The sequence below is a fragment of the Carassius auratus genome, unplaced genomic scaffold (genome assembly GCF_003368295.1).
Source record: "Carassius auratus strain Wakin unplaced genomic scaffold, ASM336829v1 scaf_tig00017518, whole genome shotgun sequence".
NCBI classification, from domain to species: Eukaryota; Metazoa; Chordata; class Actinopteri; order Cypriniformes; family Cyprinidae; genus Carassius; species Carassius auratus.
Genome location: NW_020524793.1, coordinates 143145 through 156977, shown reverse-complemented (window position 1 = coordinate 156977; position 13833 = coordinate 143145). Strand labels below are relative to the sequence as shown.

The 13833-nt window shown below is 38.9% G+C and overlaps 1 pseudogene; it reads right to left on the bottom strand.

Annotated features, from left to right (window-relative positions):
• Positions 1 to 1806: 1806 nt before the first annotated feature.
• The window catches only part of LOC113075717 (ecto-NOX disulfide-thiol exchanger 2-like), a 117455-nt pseudogene continuing 105428 nt past the window's right edge, over positions 1807 to 13833 (bottom strand).

The window sequence follows — 13833 nt, the reverse complement described above, 5'->3', positions numbered from 1 at the left end:
CTCATCTCACGCCACAGCAAAGTTCAATACGCAGAATCCCATCATGGCTCATTAGCGGCAGGTGCGCACCTTCAAAGTGAGACAAACGCCTCTCTCAGAACGGGTCTCCTTTATGGCCTAATGACGCTCACATGGCAAGGGACAAAGTCGTGTGGAACATCTGCATGTGCTGTGCTTACAGGACGAAAACAAGGCTGACCAGGACTCTCTGTATTCTATTGATAGATACAGTAAAGACAGATCCAAATATAGACAGAACATGGGACAGATGTGACCCAGCCCATGTGAGTTTGGATTGTGTGAATGCACCATTTGGGAAACAAATCTAGCTGAAAATCCCCTCAGATCTCTAGACTGAGCGGTGAAGAACAATGGAGGACGATAGCGGAAGACTGTTCTAAAAATAGCGCCAGTCCTCAAGAGAAGATAAAATAACGTTTGATAAAAGAGATGAAAGTGCTTTATGGGTGGGAGACGTCTACTGTTTGTGCCCATGTGGGCAGACGAAATTTCCATTTTCAGCATCTCGTGTTTATTATTGTGTGTGTGTGTGTGTGTGCTGTGTGTGACTGACCTGGATGATCTGTAGAAAAATTTGGTGTTTCGGCTCAGGACCCCCCTGCGGTTAAACTGTTCACACATAACAACACAGTTTTCACCCAAAGTGAGGAAACAGTAGGTGTGTGAGACTGTAAACACACAGATGAGTGACGGCTCATGGATCACCCCATGCTGGTTTTAATACGACAACTTTTTGGTTACTGGCACTGATCTTTTTCAAAAACCTCCAGAATCTCAGCATGGAGCTCAACACCACAAAAAAATTTCTGTTTTTTTTTTTCAGTGAAAGTATCTAAACAACCTAAGACTAGGCTTAAAAGAGGGGGAAAACTGTCTCATTGAGGTAAAAAATTAAAATAATAATAATATCATGATAACACATTATTGAAGCCTTTATGTCTAATGCATTCATAAATAATTGCATCCAAAGTTAAAATTCATTATAATATTGGAAGATTTGTTAGTCATGTATTTAATGCATTATACTTTCTATAATATATTATAACTGTGGTTAAACATGATCTTTTAAAAATTATTCTAACATGCTGATTTGCTTCAGCATATTTATTATTATTATTAAAAGTTAAAAACAGTTAATATTTTGTGGAAACCACGACACACAACTGTTCAAAGGTTTGGGGTAAGATTTTTTTTTTAAGCAAAAAGAAATGAATACTAATATTCAGCAAGGATTCGAAATTGTCAGCTAATACATTTACAATATAACATAAGATTTATATATCAAATAAATACAGCTCTTTTGAACTTTCTACTCATCAAAAAATCCTGAAACAAATGTATCACAGTTTCACTAAAATATGAAGCATCAAGATATTGATAATAATAAGACCATTATTAATAACTTAGCGCCCATATTAACTTAAATTAATTAATAACAAAATCAGCATATTAGAATGATTTCTGAAGGATCATGTGACACTGAAGACTAATTAAATTTAAAAATATTCTAAATAGAATACAGTTATAATATTAATTTATAGTTGGTACGATATTATTGCATTTTAATAAAAAAATGCAATTGACTGTAAGACTGCACCAGCCAGCCAGAAGTCCGAGTTATATTTTAATTAAAAGGAATTATTTTTTTTAAGAGAAGAAAGAAAGAATCTTATTCATTGTTTATAATATCAAATTCATTGACTTTATTTTAAGGATTTCTAGACCATTTTACTGGAAAGGAGACAAAAACACTGAACACAAATGATTTTGTGTGTGTGTGTGTACCTTCTGCATGCCCTGCAGAGCCTGCTGCAGGAAGCTGAGCTGCTGCTGGCGGGTGGTGTCCTCCTCGCTGCGTTGGGGCTGCGCTTTACCCTGCTCCTGTTTCAGAAGCTCCACCTCATTCCTGTAGGCGTCCAGCTGACACCGCAGACTGTCGTTCTCTTCTTTCAGAGCCTCCACCTGAGCCAGCGGCCCTGAAAGGCCAAAGAGAGAGAGAGAGAGGAGGAGAAATATGAAAAATGAAAATTGCATTGGCGACAGTAAAGGGAAATAAGCAGACAGAGACACACGCGCGAAGGACGCAGGGGTGAAAACCAATAATGGAACAGAAATAGAAGAAGTGCATATTAAGAGTTGTGTGAACAGTAATAAGTCACGGGAAGGTCTGGAAAGGGTAAAATGAAATAAAGGAAACAGTGTTCCTCAAAAGCTGCTTTGGGAATTCTGCTGATGGACCGAGATGAAAGGACCCTCAGTACCACTGCTGCGTTCCTTTTGCTTTCAGAGGCTAATTAGAGAGGATTAAATGGAGAGGAAGTGTATTACTTAATGCTTGACTTAATGTACCATGGGCATTGTTATCAAACGACTGTAATTAAAACAGACGCAAAAGGGTTCTTCACACAAGACATTCCGTCATTCAGCTGTCTCTTAACAACCCGATGATCAGAGACGCCACCTCTGCTCCGCGTCTAGAGGAAGGAGATAACGGATTATGCCGAGAGGCGCGTGCCTCTCAGATTGGGAGGGAGAGGGGGAACAGCCGGGCGCCTGATGGCAAGGCTGATGAAGGATCTTTGCTTATGCGGCTCTGAAGAGGGAGAGGTTGAGTGACTGAGTGACGTGGGTGAAAGATAAGGAAAAGCCAGGTTGAGCTATGAACTCTGCTGAAAGTCTGCAGGGAACACACATCATTACCTGTTTCAGCTCTGGTCCAAAACCGAGCGAGCTGCCTACCCAGACTGCATTTTAAATGTCCCAAAAGGTAGGCAGCAATGGTATTCTGCATTTTAAGTTAACTGTTTTAGTCGGATTCAAAGGGGAACAATGAATCCATCCCTCATGAAGAATACAATCTCTGAATTTGGTTCCAAGGTGGAGGAGATGAGAAATATTGACTGTAAAGATACTGGCATTTCATTGAATACTTGGAAGTACTGATAAATATAGTTTCATAATATATATCTTTCAGATCATCTTGAATGAGCTTAGTATTTTTTTCATGCTTAGAGCATCATGTTGTTAGCGTGGCAAAATCTGAAAGCTTTTGCAGGGGAATTCACCCTTTTCTAGCATTTGATTGACAGGTGATCTGACCAATAATAATGCCAAATCTGCCATTTTGTCAGAACCACAACAACAAACAAACAGGAGAGTAGATTAACTTGATAGAAAAAAAAAAAAGGCGTGTATTTGCGTCTTTCCGCCCATGAAAACAAAAAATCTTCTGATGTTCCTTCATGTTTATTTCCTGCTATAACTAGTAAAGAGGAAGAGATGATCAGTTAATGTGTTGCTGAAACTGAGGCGCTACAGAAATCTGTCTTACCACACCTTAAAGAGTCACAAAATGGTATTATTGTTTGAATTTCTTAAAAAAATTACAAAATTTGAAAGCTGAGACATTGTTTCATATCAAAAGTTGGATGCCATGTTGTCAGTGTCCTCTTTCACTGCGTACGACACAAAAAAATCAGACGAGTAAGAAGAAAGTTGATGTTGTGACTTCTGTGTGATCATTTTATCGCTACACTATTAACAACAGACTTTAACTTTTTTTGCCCCGCAAAATTTCACCAGAATTTTGCCACCAGAATGTGACTTTATTGGAATCAACTAAGTCAAGTCTCTTAAGTCAAGTGTGTGAAGTCAACATTCAGAGTTGCATCTGAATCTATCACTTTGACTTATTTTTTAATCGCTTGTCTATGTAAACATATCTTACAGCAAAAGTACAACATTTTTACGTGCTATTTGCAGGTAAAGTTCGTTTATCTTTGAGAAATGGCTCTAGAGATCCGTGAAGTTTTCACAGTGGCCATTCTCTTGCACTAGACCGAGCCCAATGGAATGGCAATTCACACAGGATGCAACAACACATCCTTCATGAAGGTAGCTGCCGTGTTTCTGTGTTTTGTCTGGAAGCATGTTTGGTGAGGGAAAGAAATTGAGAGACAGAGAACAAGAGTGAGACAGATACAGAGACACAGACAGAAAGGGAGGAAAGCTAGCAGTTTTTATTGATTGGTCACATCAAGCCGCTGTCTTCATAACCGTCCAGTTCACCTTCCCCAACACGGCTCTATCGACCTGTGCTGCCCAGGGGTGCTAGCAGTAAAGAAAGATGCTCCCGTTTGCAAACTGTACTACAGCTATTGTCAGAGGACACTTGCCCGTTATCATTGATTAACTCTGGGGTAAAATAAAAGCAAACATGTTGGGATGCAGTGAAGATGGAGGTGAATCTGCTTCAAGTTAATATGGCTTAAACTCACACTGAGATTAGAATGAGCCACTCCCCTTCTTTACAGCGGTTGCTCATCTTACTGGCAGCTATGGCATATTTGTTTTCATGAACGCGGTGGGTGTTGAATTACCTCCTTCATTAACCGTGTGGATCTCCTGCCCTTTCTATCCTGTGACATCCTTTCAGATATCTGACAACCCACTGACAATGATTGTTATCATTGTTTTCTAATAACTAAGGTCGCAGTTGAGAAGATGCAGGAATCAAACCTGGTAAAATGTATAATTCCATTTGCATATATTTTCATACTAATGAGGGACTCTCTGTTACACTGGAGAATCTCTAATAGTTATATTCAAATTTCATGAGTTAAGCGGCACATATGTGGAGCCAAAAAGGGTCTCACTTCAAATTGTCTGTAAAGAGGGTGTGTGAGGGACTGTGTGAGCTAAGTGGTCTCAACATGACAAAAAATACAATGGTGTCCCACAGTGATTTTCATTTTACGCTATCCCATGATTCTCTGTCCTGAGCAGTAGGACTGGTTATCGAATGGGATGCCCCGATTCAATTCGATTCACAAGCTCTCGATTTGACTATTTCAATTCACAATGTGACTCTCAGAGCAGCTGGGAATGAAATTTGTGTATTCATATCATCATAGTAAGATGACAGACAGAAGCTGAAAACACTGCAAGCATTGTCCGCGCTTGTGTAAACAAAACTGAGCATTGCACCATCCGCCATTTTTTCATTCATTCATTCATTGCAGAAATGATGGCGCCCTATGCGTGATGTCAAATTCTTCCAAAGATTTGTAGTATTACAATAGAATTTTACCTGAGCATTGCAAATCACGCTTTGTTCTTGGTTCTTGTCAACAATATCTCCGAGATGATGAGCACTGAATGATTGACAAGCTTTCTGTTGTAACATTGAGCAAGGTAAATAAGAGGGAGACATCTAGTGGAGAAGACTAATGAAAAGATTCACATCTTCTTTGAAATGTTTGCTGAAAATAAATATTGGAAAAGATCGATTCACAGCTTTTGAAAATTTATATCAAATCTGCGTCATTAAAAAAAACCAGATTAATCGAAAAAAAAGTAAAATTCTCTAAAAGTAGTTTTTTTGTGACAGGCAACCAGAAAAGAACTGGAAGAACAGCTGGCAGACTATTGCTCAGCTCGGCAGAACCACATTAAGGAAACCACAGGGGGTTATGGGAATAGTGATACAAAATTACACTGTTCCTCCATGATTTAATTGGATGCCCACAGACATATTTGATTTAATCTGCTCACATGAGAAAGTAAAATCACTAATATAACATGCTGGTGTTGGAACCGTGGCCTATTGCTCATGTGGGTGGTGCACATATAATAAATATATTTGCATACATATAGTTTTAAATTCAAGATCTAAGAATTTCCAGGTCTGGTTATGCTGCTGAGACAAAAAGCCACATTTAGTAATTGATATTTATTCAAAATTGTTTTCTGATACAAAAAGATTCAAACCAACACTTTGAGGCCTCACAGGAAAGGCAAATAATATGAGCTTCATTAGTTCCTGAGGGCATGTTTATTTGAAAAAATAGAAAAGTTGGAGAAAAGTGCTAGTTACACAGTCTGAATCCAGATATATATCAAGGGTCATTAAACAGTTGGAGCTTTCTATGAAGCTCATTTCTTTTTTCGCTCTTCATTTATACTGTGAAAATTGCCTGGTTATTGCTTCTATCTGCAAATGTATCAGCACTGTGTGATCTGAGAAAAGGTTCCTTATAAAACTGATGAATCACCAGTGGATTCAATCTATATGCAGTTGGTGCACCGAAGCCTCTTTAAGACAATGAAGAATTCAGATTGTGCTGCTTTAAGAAAAATTACTATCTTTTAGAATGTCAATCTGGAATGGTGGATACCTGATTCATCCGAATCCTTGCTTTCCAGGGTCCTCCATGTCATCATCCGACATCTCCATTTCCTCCTCCCTCCGAATACCCATCAGCTCTTCATTGTGGATGTTTCTGATCTCCTGTGAATGAGATAAATAGAGTCTATAATCCCAACCACTGCTGGATGTTTCTCTCACATATGATTAACACATGAAATATATGAGCCGGAAATGTAATAAGCCATTCAATCAGATGTAAAAAGAGATTGGACTCGTCAAGTGCTATAAAAGCAGGCGGAGATACTCCAATGGTATCGATGCAGGAGAGGCCACCTGATGTGAATGACCTTGTCTATGCACACAGTCAAAACATTACACAAGAACTCTTAATGTGTTATAGATGGCTGCCAGTGGGGCTTACAAGTGGCAGAAAGTGATTGCACAGCCACCACAGATCGGCAGGCTGCGGGCAGGGGCAGATGAAGCAGATGTCTAGGCATGGGGCGCTGCCCTGTGGGCACTCCTGATGGGGGAGTTTTCTGCCTAATGAGGCATGGATACAGCAATCAGATAAGGCTGTGCAAAGACACAACATGACCACCACAGGGAGAGAGAGACTTACTCTCTGATAACAAACAAAAGGCCTGGCAGAAAAAATTACCATCTGTCTAGCACAGATAACACATGATCTCACTGAGAATTACAGAGGTCGAGCAGTGTAGTGCGAAAGCAAACAGGCCCATCTGCCTAATCAGGAGAGGGATAGATGATGTGGGGTGCTTTAAAGCTTTTCTCCAAACTTTAACACAGGACGTCTAGCTGCTTACTTTATAAATGGTCTGTGACTGAATTAAGGTCATCTAGGCAAACTGCAAATAGCCATTGCTTGGATAACAATCAGCTTTGAAATGAGGAGAACCCCCAGTACTGACTGGACATATTTCGGCCTCAAAACCAACACTTACTGGAAGCTTTTGGTTTATGCCTAGAAATAGCCAGAAAAACTTGCAGGGTAGCTCAAGAAAATGAGTATGAAAATCCTCTAAATTCGGCTAAGCCTGAATATAGCTCTGAGTCAACAACTCATCCTCCGCCGCCATCTTACCATCACATTTACGAGAGAAGCACAGAGAGGGTCCAAACAGCTCCAAGGGTGAGAAGCAAAGTAAACATAGTTTTAATAGTGTGTCATCTATTGACCTATCACTTGCTGTCACTGTTCCAGATAAAACTAACCAGATTCAGGAGTGATGCAACTCCTCCTACAGCAAAGGATATTTAAATGGCACTAATCGGCTCTTTTATAACATAAACATTTCAAGTGTGAGGTTCAAAGGCTGTGAAAGCTTGCCATATCCCTGAAGCCATGCATTGTCATACTAGAGTGAATTCCGACAGTTTTGAGGGCGGCTCTTCTCAATACATAATGTAAAAGGTAAGAGAGGCCTGCTAACTCTCTCTTCTTCTCAAATGAGGCTTCAGCATATTGTGACAGCAATAGAGAGCTTGCGGTCATAGCCACAGTGAAGCTAAAAGCAGAATGGCAACCCGGGAGTGAGGAGAAGATCATATTCAGAGTCTAAACATATTTAACTTAAGTCAAGTGGTCCAAGGATAGGGCAAATGTAGGGATTGGAGGAGGAAAACAGCAAGTGAAGACTACATCAGCTTCTTGAAATGAACAAGGAATATTAGGGTTGCTGCATACACTTTCTTGTCATCTGATGGGAGAAATGAAAGAGGTGAAATAAGAGGAACTCAATAAAAGAGGAAAGCTCAATAAGGACAAACTTACTGCAGCATTAATAAGCTCCGTTCACAGAAATGAAGAACAGTGTTAAATTAACTCTATATGTAAATATTTCATTTGGAGACAATGAGATCAAATTAATTTTGAATTTTGAATTTCATTCATGAATTTAACAAAGCACTAACTGGCAGTAATAGCAATTTTTCTTAATGTGATTCACAGTGGGTTGGACGTGTGTGGTGTTTCTGAAGTATATCAGAAAATTAATGAGTGAAAATTAATTACAACTATGAGATAGGAAACTATAAAGGATTATTTGGGACATATTTGAACAACTTATTTTTAAACACCTACCTTAAAGAATGAGGAGTCTCTTTCAGCGTTTACAGTACCTGCATCTTTAAGCTGCTCCAATGGCTTCAACATGAGCATGAAGCAACATTAGCAAGCCATCCGTAATGAAACACAAAATTCAACTAGAAAAAGGACGGGGCTTCAGCTTGTGATTTGATCAGATCATTAAAAGTGGCGGTTACATACTAGAACAAAGTCAGACCTGAATGCAAGTCTGTTGTTGATTGTAGATTACTATCCTTCTCCAACATACACTTTAAGGAGTCTGAAGGTCAGATTTATCCACTAGAACATGTTGATTCATCTTGCTTCTTTTTTAAAGGGGTCATATGATGCAAGTTTTACCAGCTCTTGGTGCATGAAGAAGATCTGTAAAGTTGCAAAGACTAAAGTCTCTTTAAAGAGATATTCTTTATCAAAGTTAAGACATTGCCACGCTCCCGAAATGGCTCATTCAAGCACGCCCCGACATGTCTATGTCACTATGTGGAAATATTAGCGTAACGCCACCCAAATGTTTACGCAAAGAAAGAGGGCATGGCTTGTGTACTGTAAACACATAAGAGCTTCACCACTGTGTCTGTCACGCCACTCTGTTCCCTTTTCGGGCTTGAACTGATGGTAAAACTGAGGACATTAATAACTTTCATTTATTTTGAAAGTTGAAGCTCGCGATAATGGAAAGGGGCGTTACATTTCCGATGGGTGCTTGCGGTGATCAGCCAATCACAATGAACTGGGTCAGTTGGCCAATCAGAGCAGACTGCTCTTGTCGGAAGGAGGGACTTTGTAGAAAATTATGCATTTGAGAGAGACGGGGCATAGAGGACCTACAATAATGTACAGTATTTGAAAAATATGTTTTTTTAGAACATTAAATCATGTCAACATATTCTGCAAAATAATGATCTTTAGAAAAGCATCATATGACCCCTTTAAATCCTTTAGCATGTGCTATTATGCAGACAAACATTATTTTTTTTGATGAATCATGTCCAATAGATAAAAAATCATGATGAATTTAAAGCCATGAGAATTAATTACTGTAGGCTTCTAGGAACTTGGTTTTAAGACTCATAGACAGTCCACTCCTTGGTTGATTTCACACTCATCATTTGCTGAGCACGAGTTCTCAGTTTTATTAGATGTAAACAATATCAACCCTCTGATCCATGTAAAACAGTGTTTTAATGTTGCCAGCAATGGAAATTAACGTGCTAATTAGACACCAGATTGGGTCTTTGTGCACTAATAATCAGAGTGATGTCTTAAAACTTACCTAATGACCACAGAAAACAGGAAAGAGAAAAGAAAACACTTCAACAACAAAAATGTGGTTTCATTAATTAGCTCACAGTATCTGTCTCCAGTTTTCACTAACAGAGAATAAATATATCTCTTACTGAGCTTTGGGGTTTTTGGAGTATCAATGATTTGAGATATTGGCATTTCTATTGTTTCTATCAGGAAAGACTCAATGTTACCTGCTGGTTGTGGACCGCTGAAATCTCAGGGTCAGACTCGGGTCACATTTTACTACCAGGGAGAGCTGAGCATTAAGGCTATCATACCATTAACATCCAATAAAAAAAAAATACATGGACTTCAGGATAGTTAAAGTACACATGGGGAGCTTGCAGGGAAGGGGACAGGGGAAATGGAAAATACTAATATCTGACAGTAACATACTGCATAATTAATTCTGACGATGTGAAGCATGAACACATTCACTTAAAAAAAAAAAAGAAAACACCAACCTCTGCTTGCTTTCGCCACATGTCCAGGTTCTTGCGTTGGGCTTTGGAGAAATGGTCCCATGCCTTTTGTTTGAAGCAGCGTGGAATACAGACACAATCTGCTCAACTGTGGCAGGGGATGCAGGGGCCAGTTTGGGCGTCCAAAGAAAGAAAGAGAAAGAGGGGCGATTGGGAAGGTGCAGAGGAGTGAAAAAACTTTGTGTCAGGTTGGAAGGAAGTGATGTTCTTTTCCCCTACCCCCCTCTATACAGCTTAAACACTGAGCTGGGATGACTGGTGTATCTACAGGAATGAGATCTGAATGAGATTACATTTCTCTCTCTTGATTGACTCTGTGTTAGTTATGGACTATTGTATGTAATAAAACAGCAGCTGGAATATTCAGTCTAAAATCTCCTTTTGTGGTCTGTGGAAGAAAGAAAATCCTATGGGGATTGAATGACATGAGGGTGAGTCAATAATGACAGATTTTTAGACTCTCTTGGGAAGATTAAACAGCAGAATAATTAATTCCCTATAGCGTTACCTGCAATCAACTGTTCCTCCTTCTCAGTTCCCACAACACACCGCTCACCTTCATCGACTCTGCTGGCCTGATAGCCAAAGCATCTCCTGTATTTTAAGAGTACATCAAGTGGAAGCCTAATGATATGAATGTTTCATCGATGACAGGTTGGGCTCATTACTTCAGTGCGTACAAATTAAAGAGGACGTCTCACTTATGCAAACTCATTAAAGCAAACCTTCCAGAAATAGTCATCTGTTCAGAATTAAGAGACGAGGCAGTCAATCAACCAACTATTTTGGGGGCATGAGTGCTTTGGATGCTCGAGACACATGGCAGCAATTTCCTGTGACAATGCAAGACAGGAGGAAGGCGCAGGACGAAAGGGGAACAGCTGCTGAGAATCATAGCTGCTAATAGAATAGCTGCTCTGACATCAATGACATAAACTCTGTTCCAAAACACTAGACAGTGTTTTAAGGTAACATGCATAGTGCGCTAATGACATGATAGCTGAACCAATAAGCAGGCGGCATAATTATACAGAAAAAAAATCATGGTGAACAAGGCAAAACATACACTTTTGTTCAAAAATGTGAAAGTTGCTTAAGCTGTTGCGAATCAGCTTATTAGAATGAAGGATCGTGTTGCACTGAAGACTGGAGTAATGATGCTGAAAATTCAGCTTTGCAACTAATAAATAAAATATATCAAAACTAACACAAAGGTGGGTATGTTTCAGTTACTTTGCCCAAGATTCCATAATTTTGTTGCATCGCAACCTTCACTGTCTCCCATATATCACTGGAAATGGCCAATTCTTGTTGAACCCAAATGACTTCAGCTTGGGTTATGACTATTTAACACTGTCAGTGTGAACGGCCTGCAAGGTTTTGTCCTCTACACTTCATCAGTAGTACTATTACTTTAAATCTCAGCATGCCTGTTACTTTCAGTGAAATCTGATAGGTCTTTAAACTAGCTACTCTCATGACTAGATCATTTGAGACTATCATATCCTATTTCAAAGAGTTTCTCCATGTGCAATGCATCATGGATCTCAAAAAAAGTGTCTGGGAAATGACATCAAAGCATCCATCAGCCTAAGTGATGTAACTGCAGGACTGAGAGACAAAAAACATATGTTGCCAGCGGCTTAATGGATGCATGACATCATTACTGATGGTAAAACGTGACCTATGCAGATTCACTCAGAGATCCCATTTCTCTCTCCGTGAGGGGGTTAATAAACCCTGGGGAGTCAGGAAGGCTGCCAAACACATCTGTCTGCGGCAACAGCATGCTCAAGAGTGAGAGGCCGGATCGATAGTGACTTCAGCATCCTTTAATATGGTGGAAGAGATCGATGGCAAAGCCAGGATGGAGAGCATGTGCCTGAGTGTATGCACGTCTGAGATTGTGTAGGTGTGTGTGAGTGTGCACTATGTTTTCAGTCTGATGTACAGCAACTCTGTCATGACAAAGTGTCAGTCGTGTTGCATGTTCAGTATTCACAAATAAAAAATTGTGCATTAAAAGTTAAACTTGTGTCTGATTTAGGCCAAAACAACAGCCTCTAGCTCTGCAGGCTTGATTTCATGCATCATTACGAAATGTGTCGGACTGTACTCACAAGTTTATAATGCAAATCAAATACATAATAGTTCTCAGCACTGCCGCAAGGCCAGCTATCATTATGGTCTTTTATACAGTCAGTTTTTAACTGTCATGGCAGATCAACAGTCTGAAAGGAATCATGCTCAGCATGTTGATTTAATGGCACAGATGTTTGAAGATAACTCTATCACCCCCTTGAGTACTGGGTTATGACACGAAACATGATACATATGCAACATTTACATTTATGCTTTTATCCAAAGTGACTTACGCTGCATTCTAGGTATACATTTCCATTTCTATGTTCATGCATTCCCTGGGAATAAAATCATGATCTCAGGTAAGTGCATTTCTATGATGCTTAGCTACCACTTACTTGCAATGCATTCTCCATTTGAATATGTTGAATATGTTTCTGACCTTTGTCTGCATTTAAATTTCCAAACAAATATTGTAAAACTAGTGTAAAACTTTAATGATGCTACAAACAATTCTAAATTAGTTTCAAATAAATGTTGTTTTAAACTTCCTATTCATGAAAAAATCCTGGAAAAGTTATACATTTTCACAAAAATATTAAGCTGCACAACTGTTTTCGTCATTGATAATGATCCGAAATGTTTCTTGAGCAGCAAATCAGAATATTAGAATGATTTCTGAAGATCATGTGACACTGAAGACTGGAGGAATGATGCTGAAAATACAGCTGCACATCACAGGAATTAATTACGTTAAAATATATTAAAATTGAAAATGGTTAAATTTAACAATAGTGATATTTCAGCTATTTAATAATAAAATATATTAATAATAAAAATAATACTGTTTTTACTATTTTAGTCAAATAAATGCAATTTTCCAGCACAAAAGAGACTTCAATAAAGTAAATAAATAAAGAAAAACGAATCTCACTTAACAATACGTTTGAAAGGCAGTGCATGCCTTTCACTTTAAGCTGGTTTTGTTAATACTGATCCCATATCGCCTGATGTTGTATGTACCTAAATGTTTCTTTCTGCCGATCCAAGGTTAATTTTTAATTATAAGATATAATTTAGCAGTATCCTATAGGAATAATGACAGATTGCAGCAAAGATTTAGCAAAAATGTTTTGCTTTTACTAATATGATTCCAAAATATATGAGGTTTTCAGATCAAATATATATTTGGCATTAAGCAAAGTGATACTGTTAATTAGTGAGTTTGTTTACAAAATATACTACAGATGTATAATATTGTGCAATACATGAAAATATTGACTTGTCGTCGCCCATATTTGGTTAATAATGAGAAAGCTGTTCTTGCGAGGCTGTTTACAGAAACATTAACACTTTTACTAGAAAACATCCATTAGATGGGCAAGCACAGATTTGGTTTGTGACAGCACCCGTCTGCCGCCTCAGCCGGAATCCAGCGTCTTAAGCTGAAAAAGTCTTACCCAGAATTCCCCTGTCCCCGTCCCACCTGCTGCTCTATCCTCCTGCAGGCCTGCCACCCCAGCAGTATCCTGCATTTCATTATTTATTTTGCCGTGTGCTCTGTCTGCGTTCAGATAAGACAGATGCTCCACTGTCACAATGCTTTCTCTCCTCCAGACCAGACATCACTAGAGTGCCAGATACTTCTCTTTTTTTGTTGTTGTTGTTGTTTATGAATCTGCTGCTTGCAGATAAAAGGCTGG